Source organism: Hemitrygon akajei, chromosome 26 (genome assembly GCF_048418815.1).
Source record: "Hemitrygon akajei chromosome 26, sHemAka1.3, whole genome shotgun sequence".
NCBI classification, from domain to species: domain Eukaryota; kingdom Metazoa; phylum Chordata; class Chondrichthyes; order Myliobatiformes; family Dasyatidae; genus Hemitrygon; species Hemitrygon akajei.
In genome coordinates, this window is record NC_133149.1 from 45,201,506 (window position 1) to 45,222,240 (window position 20,735).

The 20,735-nt window shown below is 41.7% G+C and overlaps 1 protein-coding gene across 2 annotated transcripts in view; it reads left to right on the forward strand.

The window, feature by feature from the left end:
• Positions 1-20,201, forward strand: part of LOC140716940 (NF-kappa-B inhibitor delta-like) — a 240,151-nt gene extending 219,950 nt beyond the window's left edge. The window contains exons 15-16 of one of the 2 annotated variants that reach the window (XM_073030092.1): positions 9,470-10,867; positions 19,724-20,201. The gene's annotated coding sequence lies outside the window, so the exon portion shown is untranslated. Of the gene's footprint in view, positions 1-9,469; positions 12,031-19,723 lie in introns of those variants that run through there. The other variant, XM_073030090.1, reaches the window with a different exon arrangement.
• The last annotated feature ends 534 nt before the right edge of the window (positions 20,202-20,735 follow it).

Genomic DNA, 20,735 nt, shown 5'->3' on the forward strand with positions numbered 1-20,735 from the left:
TGCTCAGTGGGACAGTCAGCATCCATAGAAATGCCAGTATGGTGAGCATTTTTTTAAGTCTTAGTCACATGGCTTGTCCTTTTAAATATGAATAAATGTTCAAGTTGATTTCAGTTTAAGAAAGTAAGGTTTCCTCTGGGTGCTTCGGTTTCCTCCCACAGTCCAAAGACCTACAATTCAGTAGGTTAATTGGTCATTGTAAATTGTCCCATGATTAGGCACGGGTTAAATTGCGGGGTGGGGGGGGGGGGGGGTTGCTGGACAGCACGGCTCATGGGGCCGGAAATAAACAAACAGAATGGGGTGGCATGACAGCGCACAATAACAGTTACAGCACCAATGACTCTGGTTCAATTCCGCGACTGTTTGTAAGGAATGTTCTCCCCGTGACCACGTGGGTCTCCTCCAGTTGCTCTGGCTTCTTCCCACATTCCAAACACGTATGGGTTAATAGATTAATTGGTCACATGAGTGTAACTGCCTGGCACAGACTCATTGGGCCAATAGGGTGTTGACATGCTGGATCTTTAAATAAAAATAAAATAAAGAAAATAAGTGATTTATATTTTTTAGGTGCTTTCAAAGTTGTTTTCGAATGTGAGATAATGAGTCAGGGCTGCAGAGTGAAGAAACAAGTATTTTTGACACTGCCAAGAAACGGGGAATTGTCCATCAACTTTTCCCATTTTGTCGGGTCAGTCACTGGAAAACAGCTGAGTACTAATGGGAGGGTAATAGGACTGATGATCTTTATTCTGACTAACTCGTGTGTACTCTTCAGTACACTATCTCTTTTAATAGATGGGGAAATTTAAAAGATATGAGATATATTATCAAATTAAAATAATTCTGTTCTGAAATGTAAATATTTATGGTAAGATATACAGTTTGATTCAATTAATTTTTATTGATAAGAATAAATATTAAATGTAAATAGCTGTTAGAAAATTGGAACAAAAATATGCTAGCAATGATCCATAAATTACAAAAAGTAATAATTTTTACTTCTTCAGGAAAAGTCTCAAAATAGTTTGTGCTCTCACTGTTTTGTTGTGGAGAAACTAAATTGCACCTTGCCAGGTTCCACAATAAGAAAAGTGACCAGATAATTTACTTGGTGATGTTAGTTGAGAGATAATTATTGAAAAGGGCTATTAAAGCTAAAATTTCACACCCAGGCAGGTAATCTGATCAAAATCAGGTTTAATATCATTGGTACGTGTCATGAAATGTTATTTTGTGGCAGCAGTGTAGAGCAATACATTAAAAAATCTATAAATTACATTAAGAAATATGTAAAATTAAATACATAGTGCAAGAAGAGAGCAAACAATGGGTAGTGTTCATGCATTGGTTCATTGCCCATTCGAAATTTGACAGCAGAGGGAAAGAAACGGTTCCTAAAACATTTGAGTGTGTGTCTTCAGGCTCCTGTACCTCCCCTCTGATGGTAGCAATGAGAAGAGGACAGGAGGTACAGAAGCCATATAGAATCAAACATTCTAGTTATCCACACCCCCCACCCCCCCATCTATTACCCTATCACTGCACTGCACTGTAAATACTTCAAACCACTTTTTATAATGCTGTTTACATTGTCAATACATACTGGTATTTATGCATATTTTATTCCATATCCGTACTTTAACCTCTAATGTATTTTTATATAATTCTTTACAATTGTTTCTGCTGCATGGTGCGCTAACACAGCACAGCAAATTCCTAATGCATGTAGTGCAAGTATGAGTACAATGCTCTCCTCAGAGGTTGTCTATTGGTGGGTCCTCAGGTGGCTGATCCAGGATCCTCGTATTCTTTTATTGGAGAACACCTGTGCGTAACTTTATTTAACGTGCGGAGGCTGAATGCACAAATCACAGTCATGGTCCTGTGGCTTAGAATGCAAAACAACCGGGGACTCTTCACTGCTGTTGTGATGTGCCATCATCGTCTTCCACCAGCTCTACTATTGAGGTCTTAGTTTGATTGTTCTTTGTCTGGAGCTTCCCCCTTGAGCTCACCACCATGGGTGACCCTACCAGGCGCTAAGCTCAAGATAGCTAACGTCCAGACAGCATCGATCTCAGGAAATCTCAAGCCTCTCCACCATGACAAGGTGATGATCATGGAGAAGCTTAATACATGTAAATATACTGTATATAGTGAATAAAGTTGATTCTTGCTGAACTCCATTTCCATTCTTCAAATGTTTCTATTGTGTTTTTAATATTTCTACCTGATGCAGAGGTTCTGGTTTGTACCTCAACAAGGTTGAGTGTTCCAAAGCAAAACCTTCCATACATACTGCCCTGTACAAGCAATTTCATCATGGGTCCATTTATCTGAAGTGGGGCATCATTTCATAGATCAACATAGAGGAATTTAAATTCAGTTGATTTCTTCAACTTTTGCTAAATTCTCCTCTCTCCTTTTCCATTTTAGCTCCTCTCTTGCCCTTTCTCTTCAGCTGCCTAACAACCATGGTGCCCCTCCTCCTTCCCTTTCTTCCATGTTCAACTCACCTCTCCAATCAGATTCCTCCTTCTTTAGCCTTTACCTTTTCCACCTAATCACTTCTCAGCTTCTCAATTCATTTTCCTCCCCCCCCCACCCACCATACCCTTCACCTTCACCTCTCACCTTCCAGCTTGTACTCCTTCCCCTCCCCGACCCCTACTTATTTTGGCTTCTTCCCCCTTCCTTTCCAGTCCTGAAGAAGGGTCCTGGCCCAAACTGTGTACTGTTTATTCCTCTCTATAGATGCTGCCTGACCTGCTGAGTTCCTCCAGCATTTTGTGTGTGTGTTACTCTGGATTTCCAGCAACTGCAGAACCTCTTGTGGTTTTGATTCAAAATCTTCAGGGTTAAAACATGTTCACTGTTTACTGTTACAGCTAAGCTGAAGATAATGGCAGTGTGTAACCTAATACAATATCCCAACATGCTGAACTGAGCTACATTAGAAAATGGTGGTGTAGAATTGTAAACACAGATAGGTTAAGGACTGTTCTAAAGACAGAGGCAAATACCACAGCTTTGGCATGGATTTCTGGAGCCTAACGGCCAAACACAGATCTAGTTCAAATTAGTTCCTGTGCCTGTGAATCTGGGCTAATTGCGAATATGGAATTTGGACTTTTGAGCTGCTTTCCAACAAGAATTTACAAAACTCCCCATTTTGTGGATAAGCTTTGGAAAATACATGGAAGGCTGTTTTTTTCCAAGTATTCAATAATGATAAGGTAGCCCATTATTACAAAAATAATATTTTTGATGCATGTCACTTTGGTCCAAAACATCAACTGTCTACTCCCCTCCATAGATGCTGCCTGAGCTGCTGAGTTCCTCCAGAATTTTGTGCATGTTATATTTAAATTTGGATGCTTTTGGCAGAGTTCACTAAGCAAACAAACAGGGTACACAAACACAGGCATCCTTCCTCACTGCTGTGAAATCACAGCCATGCAGTGTCCAATCATGCACATGATTGAGTAGGTGGTGCTTTTCCTTCAGAGTCTGAACATTCCTAGTTCAATTCCCACTCCAGAGAAGCGCAGAAACATCTAGACTGCCAATTCAGTGCACTAGCAAGGTTGCTTTGTATTGTCAGAGGTATTGCTTTTAGAGATATTACTGCGAGTGTTGAGGGGTTCACAATCCCTTTGAGACTCTTTTTGGCAAAGAGCAGGGAAAATGAACAGATCAGTTTCTTGTCAAATACACCAGGGTGCAGCAAAATTCCTTGCTCATGTAAACCTCGGAGTAACTACCAAGCACAGTAATGATACATTAAGTCATAGAAAATAACACCATAGACCATAAGATATAGCAGCAGAATTAGGCCATTTGACCCATCAAGTCTGCTCCGCCATTTCATTAGGGCTGATCCATTTTTCCTCTCAGCCCCAAACTCTTGCCTCTCCCCCCCCCCCCCCCAACCCACTGCATTTGACCATGCCTTGACCAATCAAGAATCTATCAATCTCTGCTTTAAATATCCAGATTCATCACTCTTTGGCTGAAGAAATACCTTCTCATCTCTATTCTAAAAGGACACCCATCTATTCTGAGGCTGTGTCCTCTGGTCTTGGACTCTCCCACCATAGGATAAATTCTCTTCACATCCACTCTATTAAGGCCTTTCAACATTCAATAGGTTTCAATGAGATCCCCACGCATTCTTCTGAATTCCAGTAAGCACAGGCCCAGAGCCATCAAACATTCCTCATGATAAGCCTTTCAATCCTGGAATCATTTTTGTGAACCTCATTTGAACCCTCTCCAGTGTAAGCACATCTTTTCTAAGGGACCCAAAACATCTCACAATACTCCAGGTCAGACCACACCAGTGCCTTATAAAGCCTCAACATTACATCCTCACTTTTATATCCTAGTCCTCTTGAAATGAATGCCAACATTGCATTTGCCTTCCTCACCATAGACTCAACCTGCAAATGAACCTTTTGGGAATCCTGCCAAGTCCTTTTGCAATTCATACTTTTGCATTTTTTCTCCATTTAGAAAACAGTTTTCACTTTTATTTTACTTACCAAAGTGCATATCATACACTTCCTGGTGCTGTATTCCAACTGCTGCTTCTTTGCCCATTCTCCTAATCTGTCTGCCCAAGTCCTTCTGTAGCCACTCTGCTTCCTCAACTCTACTTGCCCCTCCATCCATCTTTGAATTGGCCACAAAGACATCAATTCCATTGTCCAAGTCATATAATGCAAAAAGAAGCAGTCCCAATACAAACCCCTGCAGAGTACCACTAGACACCAGTAGCCTTTATTCCCACTCTTTGCCTCCTGTCAATCAGCCACTGGTTTGTCCATGCTAGAATCTTTCCTATAATACCATGTGCTCTTAACCTGTTTAACAGTTGCATCTGTGACACCTTGTCAAAGGCCTAAAAATCCAAGTACACAACATCAACTGATTTCCTTCAGACCTTTCAGTTTCCAAGCATTTTCTCTTTAGTAATAGTAACTTCTGCCTCCTGACACTCTCGAACTTTCGACATACTACTAGTGTCTTCCATTGTGAAGTCTGATACAAAATGCTCATTCAGTTCTTCTGCCATATCTCTGTCCCCCATTACTACCTCTTCAGATTCCTTTTCCAGTGGTCCAATGTCTACCCTTGCCTCTCTTTTACTCCTTATATATCTGAGAAAAGTTTTGGTATTCTCTTTATTGGCTCGTTTACCTTTGTATTCCATCTTTTCCTTTACAGAACCCTACAGCACAGAAACAGGCCTTTAGGCCCATTTAGTCCATGATAGTTTGGTCTTCTACCTAGTCCCATAGGCCTCTATACCCCTCCCATCCATGTACCTATCCAACTTTATCTTAAATGTGCAACTTGAGCCCACATCCACCATACCTCCATCAAATCTCCAACCATCCTCCTGTTATCTTGGGAATAAAGTTCAATGCACCATAGAAAGCCTCCTATCTTGATGTATAATGCCTTGGTATGGTAACTGCCCAAGGCCACAAGAAATTGCAAAGTTGTGGACACAACTCAGTCCATCACCCTCTCCTCCATGGACTCTGTCTTCACTTCTTGCTTTCTCAGTAAAGCAACCAGTAAAATCAAAGATCCCACCCACCCTGGATGTTCTCTTTCCTGCCCTCCTATCAGTAGACAATTTATCGCAAGATAGTCGAGGTTCCCCAACCAAGTCCAAATGGGAAACAACCAAGAAGGCAGTGGAGAATGACAGAGCTAAGACCCTGTGGGACTTCCCAATACAGACTGATAAGCAGGTCCTGGCCAAGCAGCCAGACATGGTAATACTGGACAAGGAACAGAAGAAAGCAATAGTAATAAATGTGGCAATCCCGAGTGACAGTAACATCAGGAAGAAAGAATACGAGAAGCTGGAGAAATACCAGGGCTTGAAAGGGCAGATAGATTAAAGCCAGAGTAATCCCGGTGGTGATGGGAGCGTTCAGAGCTGTGACACCTGGACTGGGAGAGTGGCTCCGACAAATCCCAGGAACAATATCTGAGATCTCGGTCCAGAAGAGCACACTACTAGGAACAGCAAAGATACTGCGCCGAACCCTCAAGCTCCCAGTCTCTGGTAGAGGACCCGAGATTGAGGGAGAAGTACACATATGCACCACCCATAAGGGGTGAGAGAATATATGCACACAGACACACACAGCCATGTAACTTCAAAACCAAACTGCTTAGGGCTCAAGGTGCTTGGAAATACAATCGGGACTTTCGGGACAGGTGCTAGCGGAGGGAGGGTGCAAATTTCTACCCAGTTCTCCTTCCTCAATTACCTTTGTAAGGCATTGCTGAAACTTAATACTTTGGAATTTGAAGCCACAGCAGAAATGTGGACAAGCTCTTGATGTACTTATTTTATATGAAGGACTATTTCTGCCTCGCAACACTCAGAAATGATTCAACAAACAACCCAGACCTAAAAAAAATTGCATTTTCCAATTGCTCGTGTTCAATCTGTTCCGTCTCCCTCCCTCACGCCCATAACAATAAGCCAAAAAAGATCTCCTTGACTTCCCCCAAACCAATCTTATTGATACCCACGGACGGCCGCATTTGGGAAACATAATATTGTTTGGAAAATACTTTTTTCCCAGTCAGGAGAATATGCGTATTCAAATAAAGTGGTCGAAGAGAGGGAGGGGAACTTCTTTTCCATGGTTCCAGTTCAATCATTTTGGCTGAGCCTGCGGGTTTTAAGAGTCTGATAAACATCAGATATGCAACCGCACAAACTGGAAGCCGCGCGCCTACTGTCGATGGTTGTTTACCCGCGGGGTCAATTCTACATTACACATCTAAGTTGCCTGGAAGACGCACGGTCCATGTTGTATTATTTTGAAATACAATGTTGAACAGGCCGCCCGGCGAGCCACCGATTTAACCCTAGCCTAATCACAGGACAATTTATAATGACCAGTTAACCCACTAAGAAGAATTTCAGGGTTGTATACTTGGATAATAAATTAACCTTTGAATCACCCAATTCCCTCGCTTCTTGGAATTATTTCTCTGATTGGAAATCTCCACGTACAAATTGCTCTCGGATATGTATGTGTATAAAAACAAAATGAACTCAATAACATTCTGTATGTTGGAGGGGCGGTAGTGGCGAGAGTGACAGAAAACTAGAGGATCTCAGCGGGTCGGCAGCACCCGCAGAGGAGAATAAACGATGTTTTGGGTCAAGACTTTTTCTTCACCAGTGTCGACCGAAACGTTGACTCCACAGATGCTGCCCCTACCCGAAAAGTTCCTCCACCATTTTGCTTTTTGCTCCAGATTCCAGCATCTGCACTCCCTTGTGTGCTGGGAATGGGTTACCCAACACCCCTTTTCACTTGTGGGCTTCAGCTGGGGGATTGCATTCTTTCCTAAGGACATTTGACTACGTAAAACTGCCAAGTCTGATTCCAAGAAAATTCTCGGAAAACGCTACCGGGAAACACAGCACATTTCCGAAGATGAAATACCAGTCCTTCTATAATTATAGTTGGATAATAGTTGTATACACACGTGTCAGTGGAAACCCCTCGCTAACAGTTTTAGTGCACTGCCTACCCCTTTTCAAGCCGGAGTAACTAGATTATTCTGCCACTTCACCCTCTGCAACGTTTTCGCCACTAAATGACCAAGTCCTCCCCTATCAAGTGGACGGAGAGTCATTTCGAAGCGGGGCAGATCCCCAATCCCGCAATCGGTTTCTAACTGGAACTCCGTGCCAATTAATTATCTTGTCAATGGGTTCCTTTCAGCATTGAACGAGTTAACGGAAGACGCCAGTTTAGCTTCACAAACACAGACCTGACATCCCTAGTATTTTCAGAAATCTTTTTTTGTCGATGAAACCCCTTTCGCGCGGGGATAATCTACCCACGCCCGCCCCCCAAACCCCGCTTCGTCTTCACCAGCTCCCCCAACGCACCCAGCCTGCGTTGGATGAGGAAGCCACTAAGTTACCTGCCGCTAGTAAAAGTCGTAAACACTTGAACTGAATTTTACGGCAGAGACCTCTCCCACACCGGGGGGAGAACAGTTGTGCGGAGTCCCGATTCAAAATTCTTTATGCGCTTAATAACCAGGAGACGAGAGAGTTCAATGCGAGGATAATGCAGAGCGGTGGGTGAGTGAGCGCGCGGAAAGTTGTTTAATTTGAGCGGATTGAACGTGTTTGCCGGAGCTCGCACACGGCGAGTCCGCGTTTCCTTGAAACAGTTTTCGGTGAAGGAACATTGACCGAGAAACCTTAGGTGACTTCGTACCCAATACATCGAAAACTTGAAAGCCAAGGGTTCGTTAAAAGTTCGACAGAAGAGGAGATTTACTTTTATTGGTATCAGCAAAAGCTGATGGTGGTGCCCGGGGCAAACAATCGCAAGTTTTTTTGGGACAATGCGTTTAAAAATGTTTAATTTTGCAGTTTCCGACCGCTGGTTGAAGTCCCTCTTGTTTAAGTCGCTTCAGTATGTTGCTCTGTTCGCACAGGTTTATCAAATGGTGGTCCCTTACCCCGAATAGGCAGTCACAGTCCCGAGGGCATATATCCTCCGCCGACCCCCCCCCCCCCACCCCTTTCCTAACCTCTCTCCAGTCACCTCTCGCTAACAAGATGTCTCCCCACAGAGTCACCTCCGGACAGATGTGGCGAGTCCAGGGCCCTCCACCTAACGAGATGCGCCTCCCTCTGATCTAAACTTGAAAACACACTGGGCTTTGAAACAAACTCTTGTAACAACAACTAAAAAAACATCTTTGCGGCATACTTCGAATTTAAACTATGCACATTCTACCCGGAAAGTGCTTACAACTGTATCTCACAACCAATATCAAACATCGAAATTAAATGCAAATGGATATATTTAAAATTATCAAATATGCATGTAGTGCATCGATGGTTAAACTGTAACTGTGCGCTGCCACCGACCCTTAACATCTCGCTGTTTACGGTCAGAAAGTGAATCGGTTTGGTCTAACATCCAATCTAATATACAATTATAGCAGCCCAAAGATATATTAAAAAAACTTTTTCCTTTCCTCAACTTTCTCCTTTGTGGAAGCACGTGTTTCTTTTACCCCCTTTGAAGGTATGGAAGGGATACAAAAGATAAATCTAAAAAAAAATTTCTATTTTTCTGATCCAGTTAATCACAAAAGAGTGAACGCATAAAATGTGATGCTTTGAAAGAGTCAGCACAACCCATACGTGTTAAAATTCCCTTCCTTGCAAGAAATCAAGAAAAACAATAAATAAAGTGCTACAACCAAATAACAACTCATAAACCATTACTTAAAATTACCAGGAATGAACTGCACCCACAATTTTGAGCTAGCAGTTGTGATATTTAACCCTGTGGGTCTTGTGTTGAAGTTAGAAAATGCATATAACGGATTTCAGCAATATGTTAAAGGACCCACACAAACACTGATTACTCTTTTCTTTTTACAGGTAATTATAAAGTGAACCAAGACAAGAAAAACGAATGCAAAAAGAAGATGCACAAAAGAGAGAAAAATGTTCTTACCAGACATTATTGGATTATTTGGCTGTTAGCTACAGGAGAGATAATTATGTGGCCTCAAGAAGTAAATCTTAGCCTTCAGATCCTTTCACAAGAGTGCAGTATTTTTTAAATTAAACTAATTTCTTTCCTTCTGTGCCTAATTTTGGATAACTCACAAACAAAATTATTGCACTATAGCTTGGGATATAACTTAGACTTTAGGAACACACTTGCCGACCTTTTTAAAACCCCTACAATCCAATGATTTGACAACGGATGATTGCGCGATACTTTCAATTTGAATATTCAAAGCCTAGACAAAAAGACTGCTCTCTTTTTGATACACTGTACATTTCCATGTACTAAAGCCTTCCATGGAATAAAATACAATGTAAAAGTGTAGAACTTTGAGCAGAATTTGGCACATTTTCATGATTTTAGCAATCTTTGCCAAAAGCACATGGAGATGACCAAATATGTCCATAATTTTCCATTTGCTGGGCCCTTTTTGCCTCAAACCACCACAGCTTCACAAATATGATTGCAAGGAACGTATTGCATCTTTGGGTATACTTCACATCCAAATTTTAGTGTAAAATGTGTTATTGATTCACATTTAGGTGTCTAACATGGCAGACTGTGGGCGTGGCCTAGAACCAAAACTTCATTCCATCACACAACTGGAACTGAAACAGCATGTGGTACCTCTCACCTGTTTCCAAAACTCCTTTCACTACAGTGAATCCTGATAACTAAGTACATTTCTTATTAAATTCCTTAATTTCTGGCTGTGGTGTCAGTAAAGGCTTCTGGATCACAAACCAGAGACTTCCTGTACCTGCAACAACTAAAATCACTATTCTAATTTAAACATATTTATCGTTTATAAATTTCCAATTGTTTTTTGGGCTTTTGATCACCTCTTTTAACCAGACTCTGGAACACAGCAGAAGAGCGTGTTTTAAATTCATTGTGTCATCATTCCCGTTTTTTTTCTTATGGTGTATATATGGTGTATAAAATGTTCTAAAGATGATCTCATTTCCTTTATGCCAAACATTTACACATTCATATCCAACTGTTAAAACTGAAACTAAATGATATATATTTTATTGTATGAATGTAAACTTCTTTAGTCGCTGCATACAAAGCATACAGTTAAACGTGCCACCGTTTTCTGGCTATTTTTATGTCAATGTTACCTTTCCTAAAAATTAACTCCAGTCCTTCTCTGTTTGGAGGGTCTTGTTATTTTCGCAGCTGGTTCATAAATTGAACGCAGAGGGATTTCTGTTAAACCTCGTACAAAAATGATAGAGGCGCGACTTAGCCTCTTTTGTATGGTAAGTGAATACTATTGGAGTGAGCAGGTTAAATTTTTTTTACATCTGCGGAAGCCTGGTTCATACTTTTTCCCCTGCGAGAATCAAATGAATTAGACCAATAAAATAAATTATGGCCCTTTCCGCAATCATTGTATTTTATTTGATCGAACTAATTCTTCCTACTCTGCAAGTAGGACACTCCGATCCTGTCTTTTTTTCCCCGAGTAAAATTCGGACGGGGAGTCACAAAAGGTGTTCCGAGCGCGCAGAGGGACGCGGCGCTTTCTTGCTACGGTCCTTCCCGGTAGAGTTCGCTTTACCGGCAGGTAATTTAGAGAGGGAGGGGCCTGACTTCTCCCCTCCTTCCTGGTGTCCATTCTGCTAAACTGTCAGGAATAATCATAGTTTTCACCTATAATATCAAAGATTACCCCACTGGGTCCTCCGACCGGCTTGCTAGTTGAAAATTTCTTTCAGTTTAATGAAGGCGAACTGCGTGTTTTGCAGGGATCTTGTGCAGCGACGAGCAACTAGGCAAAACACCGTTCCGTACCGAGGGTGCTAGTCGCTGACGAACAAGCGCATTATCGTAAATTAACACTTTATGCAATATATGAATTTTCCATTCACCCGCAAACCCTACAAAATTCAAATTGTACATCAAATGCAGGTAGTTCTACTAATCTGCCCTAGCGGGTGGGTAAGTGGAACTGAACAACGTTATGGACTCACTTTCAAGGACTCGTCGTCACATGTGCTCGATGTTTATTGCTTTAGTTATTATTTTTGTGTTTTTGTATTTGCACAGTTTGTTGTCGGTTACGCATTAGTTGTTTGTCTTGTGTACGTTTTGCATTGTGTTCCTTTGTATTTACTGTGAATGTCCGCAGGAAAAATAATGTCAGGGTTGTATATGATGACAGATATGCTAAGATAATAAATTTACTTTGAACTTTGAATTGAATCCCGGGAGAGTTGAGGAGAATTCAGGTTAAGATGAAAAAACGGGATTAATGTGGGGTCAGTTTGAATGGGTGTTTGATGATCAGCGCTAAAGGTCCCGTTTTTGTGTTGTATATCTACGATTCTAAGGCACAAGAAGCCCATCCTTTCTGCCACAGTTACTACATGCCTATTTAAATCGACACGCGGAACATAATATAATGAGGCATTTATGTGACAGCGCCTAATGTAACATCTTATAGCCTAAAATTTCCCTCGGGATCAATAAAGTATGTCTGTCTGTCTAAAAGTGCTCATTTATATTGATACACCATTTGTCGTCACATATATAGTAGATACAGTATCACAGATAGGTGCGTCTCAACGTAGACATGTTTATATTCCACAGGTATGTATGGATATTTTAAGTATAAATGATAGGAATAATTTATTTGTGTATAAGCTGTCACGTATGGATGTAGTTTATATTAGTTTTACGCTACACCAGCATACTGAGATTTGTATCTCATTTATAGGTGTGTTCCCGCTCATTTGGATGGTCTATGTTAACCCATGGCTAATTGTCAATCATACGGGTGCTCCATTTAATTAGTCTTTAGCTGCTTTCCACTGCGTTGCATGTACAGGACATCTTAACTCTCTTGCGGTGTAAAACACTGCTCTGTGAAACCAACAGTCCGCGCCGCTGCCCACTCTGGGTGTGTCAAAGTGAGTGTTTTCTTTTCGCTGTGAAATACCTATAGTTGAAATCACTAATTCTGCTAATCTTCCAATAATGACCTTTTATCATTAATCGATTTAATACGGTAGGAGGAATCTGAGAAACCCAGTTTATCAAAACTAATTCAAAGTTGTGCAGGGAGCGGTACACATCCGGACCAATGCAGGAGTTAAAACATGCAGAAATTAAACACTCCAATTAATTTATTTGATGTAACTCTTGTCTGCGCTGATAGATCATTTTGTGTGTGAGTTGAAGCCTATATATTTTGTCGTTTCATTGGAAACAAAACGAAAAACGCCTTCTTGCATAAGTGCAAGGGATAGGAGCATGGAGAATTAATTCAGCCGCTGCCTACAATCATTGCCGCTAGAATTCGGGCCGCAAAGATCATCAGTGCCTGGAGTATTAGCAGAAGTTATTCTCAGCTGTACACTTCTGTTGCTTATTTATTGAGGAAAAAACCCTGACATGTACCGACAGAAAATACATATTGGCACACAGTCTCCGTCACCCATCACCGGGAGCAATTTCCCACCACAGAGACCTGGCGACAAAGGTATATTACAGTCATGCCAACCTGGTTTGCAACGCACAGTAAACGAGCCAGAGTCCCTTAAAGTCACCCAAAGTTAACTCTTCACCACGTCCACGCTGAACGCCTTGCCCATGTACACGAATACCAATTGGCTGCATTAGGATCGTATCCTTCTATGCCTTACCCATTCAATGTCTGCCTAATTATCTCCTAAACGTAAATTAGTTTATTATTGTTACATGGCCGGAGGAACAGTCCATTTTATTACAACAGTGCATTGAGGCAGTGCAAGGGAAAACAAAAACAATGCAAAATAAAGTGTTACAGTTACAGAGGAAGTGCAGTGCAGGCAGTCATTACCAGGTAGGTTGAGATCAAGTCTATCTTATCAAACAAAGAGACTAGTCAATAGTTTTATAACAGATGGTTAGAAGTTGTTCTTGAGCCTTGTAGTAGGTGCTTTCAGAATTTTTGTATTTTCTTCCAGATAGGAGGGGGAAGAAAAATGATTCTCATTGCACCACCCCCTCTGGCAGCATTTCCCAGATATCAACTAATCTTTGCGCAGGAAACCATTCTCTCGGGTCCCGTTTAAAACTCCTCACTTCCCCTCCTCCTCTTTTTGATATCTCTACCATGGGAAAAAGATTTTGACTATCAATCCTATCTATGGATCTCCTAATCTTGAATGCAACTGAGTGGAAGACTTTGAACTTCCTAAGTGATAACATCAGACAAGCATCTGCATCACAACTTTTATAGTTGTTCAGGAAACGACTGCATGCCTTTAGTTGATGGAATAAAGGTGTAGACTAAGTATGTTCTAAGCATGGAGTAAATTCAGGAATCAGAAGTGCAAAGGAACATGGGAGTCCCTGTGCAGGATTCCCTAAAAGTTGCATGTAGAGTCGGTGGTGAGGAAGACAAATGCGATATTGGCATTCATTTCAAGAGGACTAGACTTTAAAAGCAAGGATGTGATGCTGAGGCTTTTTAAGGCACCAGTGAGGCCTCACCTTGAGTGTTGTCAGCAGATTTACAGGAATGATTCCAGCAATAAAAGGGTTACTGTATGAGTGTTTGATGGCTCTGGGTCTGTACGTGCTGGAGTTTAGAAGAATGAGGGGAGATCTAATTGAAAGTTATCAAATATTGTAAGGCCTAGATACAGTGGACATGGAAAGGATGTTTCCTGTAGTGGGGAGAGTCTAGAACCAGAGGGAACAGCTTCAGAACAGAGGGATGTTCATTAAGAGCAGAGATAGGGAAGAATTTCTTTTGCCAGAGGTTGGTGAATCTGTGAAATTCATTGCCACAATCATTGGAGGGTAAATCATGGGTATATTTAAAGCAGAGATTGATAGGTTTTGGATTAGTCAAGGCATCAAAGGTTATGGGGAGAAAGCAGGAGAATGAAGTTGAGACGGATAATAACTCAGCCATGATGGAATGGCAGAGCAGATTCAAAGGGGTGAATTTTAATTCCGCTGCTCTGTCTTACGATCTTGTGCATTACCAGTTGTGCAGTGAACTGGATCCTCTTGCGTGGGATTACTGATCAGGAATCACAAGGTTGAATCTCATTGTTCCTGGAGAATTCAAATTCCAGTGATTAAGGTAACCCAAAATTTAAAAAAATAGCACTGTCCTACGCCATGCTATAATTTATGTTCTCAGATGAAACCACCTGTCATCGAGCATCTCCAGGAAGGAAATTTGCCAATTTTCCCTGTTCCACTCCACAGGTAGTTTAAACTTACATGTCAGAGCTCCTATCTATTTCTGCATTTCTACGGCAATACATGATTCACAAAACATGAAGGCGGTTTGAACAATATTCACATTCATTCTTCTCTGAGGATCATCAATTTGTGGTGGAGAGACTTGTGAGTTCCTGGGATCCTGAGAGCTATGCCACCTGAAGCTTAGTTCGTGGTAGGATCATCCATGGTCAAGGGGGAGGTTCCAGTCAAAGTGAAATCCAATCAAGACCTCAGCAGTGGAGCTGGCAGATGATGAAACTTCACTACAGCAGGGCACGTTGCAGTAGTGAAGGGTACCCAGCCATCTTGCATTCCATGCTACTGAACCATAGAACCATAGAACATTACAGCACAGAAACAGGCCTTTTGGCCCTTCTTGGCTGTGCCAAACCATTTCTCTGCCTAGTCCCACTGACCTGCACCTGGGCCATATCCCTCCAAACCCCTCTCATCCATATACCTGTCCAAGTTTTTCTTAAATGTCAAAAGTGAGCCCACATTCACCACTTCATCTGGCAGCTCATTCCACACTCCCACCACTCTCTGTGTGAAGAAGACACCTTTAATGTTCCCTTTAAACTTTTCCCCCTTCACCCTTAACCCATGACCTCTGTTTTTTTCTCCCCTGGCCTCAGTAGAAAAAGCCTGCTTGCATTCACTCTATCTATACCCATCATAATTTTATACACCTCTATCAAATCAACCCTCATTCTCCTACGCTTCAGGGAATAAAGTCCTAACCTATTCAACCTTTCTCTGTAACTCAGTTTCTCAAGTCCCGGCACCATCCTTGTAAACCTTCTCTGCACTCTTTCAACCTTATTAATATCCTTCCTGTAATTAGGTGACCAAAACTGCACACAATACTCCAAATTCGGTCTCACCAATGTCTTATACAACCTCACCATTACATTCCAACTCTTATACTCAATATTTCGATTTATAAAGGCCAATGTACCAAAAGCTCTCTTTACGACCCTATCTACTTGTGACGCCACTTTTAGGGAATTATGTATCTGTACTCCCAGATCCCTCTGTTCTACTGCACTCCTCAGTGTCCTACCATTTACCTTGTATGTTCTACCTTGGTTTGACCTTCCAAAGTGCAATATCTCACACTTGTCCGCATTAAACTCCATCTGCCATTTTTCAGCCCATTCCTCCAACTGGTCCAAATCCCTCTGCAAGCTTTGAAAACATCCACTGCCTTCCCTTCATCCACTTTCCTGGTAACTTCCTCGAAAAACTCTAATAGATTGGTTAAACATGACCTACCACGCACAAAGCCATGCTGACTTTTTCTAATAAGTCCCTGTCTATCCAAATACTTGTAGATCCTATCTCTTAGTATTCCTTCCAATAATTTACCTACTACTGATGTCAAACTTACCAGCCTATAATTTCTCGGCTTACTTTTTGAGCCTTTTTTAAACAACGGAACTACATCAGCTATCCTCCAATCCTCCGACACCTGACCCGTGGATATCGACATTTTAAATATATCTGCCAGGGCCCCTGCAATTTCATCACTAGTCTCCTTCAAGGTCCGAGGGAATACCATGTCAGATCCTGGGGATTTATCTGCTCTGATTTGCCTCAAGGCAGCAAGCACCTCCTCCTCCACTTTAATCTGTATAAGTTCCATGACCTCCCTACTTGTTTGCCTTGTTTCCATAGACTCCATTCCAGTTTCCTTAGTGAATACAGATGCAAAAAACCCATTTAATATGTCTCCCACTTCTTTTGGTTCCATACATAGCCGACCACTCTGATCTTCAAGAGGACCAATCTTATCCCTTACTATCCTTTTGCTCTTAACATACCTGTCGAAGCTCTTAGGATTATCCTTCACCCTGACTGCCAAAGCAACCTCATGTCTTCTTTTAGCCCTCCTGATTTCTTTCTTAAGTATTTTCTTACTCTTTTTATACTCCTCAAGCAACTTATTTGCTCCCTGTTTCCTATACATGTCATACATCTTTCTCTTCTTCTTTATCAGAGTTCCAATATCCCTTGAGAACCAAGGTTCCTTATTCTTATTCGTCTTGCCTTTAACCCTGACAGGAACATACAAACTCTGCACTCTCAAAATTTCTCCTTTGAAGGCCTCCCACTTACCAATCACATCCTTGCCAGAGAACAACCTGTCCCAATCTATGCTTTTTAGATCCTTTCTCATTTCTTCAAATTTGGCCTCTTTCCAGTTTAGAACTTCAACCCGAGGACCAGATCTATCTTTATCCATGACCAAGTTGAAACTAATGGTGTTACGATCACTGGAACCAAAGTGTTCCCATACACACACTTCCGTCACCTGTCCTAACTCATTTCCTAATAGGAGATCTAATATTGCATCCTCCCTAGTTGGTACATCTATATATTGATTTAGAAAACTTTCCTGAACACATTTCACAAACTCTAACCCATCTAGACCTTTAACAGTATGGGAGTCCCAATCAATGTGTGGAAAATTAAAATCCCTACAATCACAACTTTCTGTCTCCTGCAGTTGTCTGTTAACTCTCTGCAGATTTGCTCCTCTAATTGTCGCTGACTATTGGGTGGTCTATAATACACCCCTATTAATGTGGTCATACCTTTCCTGTTTCTCAGCTCTACCCATATGGCCTTGGTAGACAAGCCCTTTAATCTGTCCTGCCTGAGCACTGCTGTAACATTTTCCCTGACTAGCAAAGCCACCCCGCCCCCCCCCCCCCCACCCTTCATCCCTCTGCCTCTATCACGTCTGAAACATCGGAACCCTGGAACATTGAGCTGCCAGTCCTGCCCCTCCTGTAGCTAAGTTTCATTAATGGCTACAATGTCATAATTCCATGTGTCAATCCAGGCCCTCAGCTCGTCTGCCTTTCCCACAATACTCCTCGCATTGAAATATACACACCTCAGAAGATTATTACCACCACACACAACCTTACTATTTGTGACTTTGCATGAACTACTAACATCATTTATTTTCACCCCCGCTCCACTATCTACCCTGGAACTCTGGTTCCCATCCCCCTGCAAATCTAGTTTAAACCCTCCCCAATAACACCAGCAAACCTCCCTGCAAGTATATTGGTCCCCCTGTAGTTCAGGTGTAACCTGTCTCTCTTGTACAGGTCCCACCTGCCCCAGAACAGGTCCCAATGATCTAGAAATCTGAAACCCTGCCCCCTACACCAGTTTCTCAGCCACATGTTCATCTGCCAGAGCATCCTACTCTTACCCTCACTGGCACGTGGCACAGGCAGCAATCCAGAGATTACTACCCTCAAGGTCCTGTTTTTCAACTTCCTACCAAGCTCTCTGTACTCACTCTTCAGGACCCAATCTGTAAAGGACCATGTAGTGGCTGCCCATTCATCAGCCTCCCCATGTTAAACAAAGTGGCCCACAGGCATTCTCCATTGAGTGAATAACCCCTACTAGAACATCATACTTGATTCAAGCAATTGCATCCTTCCTACATCCTGTGTCCACATCTTTAGAACATCACAGCTTCCCAAGAGTAATTGAAAAGGTAAATCAAATGTCAAACCATTTAGGTAGGCAAACAAAAACTGCATTAAAGAAACAGATTTTAAGGTGCATTGCAAAGGGAGAAATAGGTAGAGACACTGACATTCTTTAAAATGTTACAATCTTAAATATCAGTGATTAAAATAGCCAGTTGGATCAGGAGTCAAGCAGCAAAACTGAGGTAATTACTCCAAGATCACTCCTGTTGATGTTACATCCAATAAGAGTTTGGCATCCTCTATTGACTGCAGAGAGTAACAACAGTTAATTCTGATAAACGCTCGGCTTGTTATCTACTGTCTCGGTTTCCTGGATAATGTTTGCAGACTGCTGATTCAGAATGCAATAAGAACAGCACCACCAATTGTGTTTCAATTCCTGCCACTGTCTGTAAGGAGTTTGTACGTTCACCCCGTGACCACGTGGGTTTCCTTCAGGTGCTCTGGTTTCCTCCCATAGTCCAGATATGGATGAGTTAAGGCTATGTTGGTGCCAGAAGCATAGCAACACGTGCGTGATGACCCCAGTACATCCTCGGTGTTGGTTGTTTCACTGGATGCTTTGACGTTTTGATGTACGTGTAGCAAATAAAGTTAATCTTTAATAATAAGCAGAAGCAGACTGTGTAGTCCCTTGTGTCTGCTCCGCTGTTCAACGTGATCATGGCTGACCTGTTAGCTCAGCCCCATTTTCCGGCACAAACCAAGTATCCCTCATATCTGTTAATAACAAAATAAACAGATGAATGGATAAATAAACAACCAAATAATTAATTAACTATAGTAGCAAAATTTATGTTTTCAAATGTTTATTTATTCTTAAAATTCATCTGTATAGGCTGGGAACCTTTTCCTTGAAGTGCAGGAGGCCAACGGGTGACCTTGAGGTATATAAAACCACAAGGAGCACAGATCAAGTGAATGGTCACAGTTTCATTCCAGAGTAGGGAAGTTGAAAACTAAAGAGCATGGGTTTATGGTGAGAGGAAAGAGATTTTAAAGGGACCTGTGCAGAAACTTTTTCATGCACTGGGTGGTTGAGGTATGGAGCTGCCAAAGGATGTTGTAAATCAGGGGCTCCCAAACTGGGGTCCACAGACATCTTGCTTAATGGTATTGGTCCATGACATAAAATAAGTTTGGAACTCCTGCTGTAGAGGCATGTACAATTACACTGTTTAAAAATAATTTGCACAAATATATTGATAGGAAATACCCAGAGGCATCGAGGGCCAAAAGCAAGAATATAAGACTAGCTCAGGTAGACATCTTGGACAAGTTGAGGCCTGTTTCCATGCTGTATAGCACAATCAATCCATGAGGGTAATTCTGCTTTTGCTTTATATTTTTCTCTTATTTTCTTCACAGCCTGATTTGGAAACACTATTGTCCAAGAATGGAAAAGTCTACAAAAAGTAATGGACACATGCCAGTCCATCTGAGAAAAGCCCTCCCCATCAATGAGCACATCTACACAGAGCCCTGCACAGGAAAGAACCATCCATCATCAAAGACCCTCACTATCTGAGCCATAGTCTCTTCTCACTGCTGTCATCAGGCAGGTTCCACACCACCAGGTACAGGAACAGTTATTATCCTACAACCATCAGGCTCCTGAACCAGTGTGGATAACTTCGCTCAGTGCAACTCTGAGCTGATTCCACAACCTATGGACTCACTTTCAAGGACTCCACAACTTATGTTCTCAGTATTATTTATTTATTTTATTTGCATAGTTGGTCTTTGTCACATTGGTTGTTTGTCAGTCTTTGTGTGTAGTTTTTCATTGATTCTAGTGTATTCCTCTGTCCTACTGTGAATGCCTGCAAGAAAATGAATCACAAGGTAGTATACGATGACATATACATACTTCGACAATAAAGTTACTTAGAACTTTTCCTCTGTTTATACACTATTGTTTCTCTTTGTGTTTGTTCTTCTTTCTTGCAGAAATGTAACACTTGTAATAGAACATAGAACATGGAGCATAGAACATAGAATATAGATCTATCTAACCCTTCCCTTCTACATAGCCTTCTATTTATCTATCAACCATGTGCCTAATTCTCTTAAATGTCCAGAATGCATCTGCCTCTAACAGTTCCCCTACCTCAACCCCTTCCATGCACTCACTACCTTTGACATCCCCCCCATACTTCCCTCCAATCACCTTAAAGTTATGCTGCCTCATGTTAGCTAAGTGGTTTGGGACTCGTTAGATGCCTTACACCAAACTACAGTCACCGCATTCTGTATACGTCAGCAATTCCAGGATTCCTCCACACACATGCAAGCCCTAAAGTTGCTGACCAAGCTTCACCGGTGATAATCAGCCACAGCTCTGATATTGGATTCAATGTGGAAACCACTGAAAAAGCAA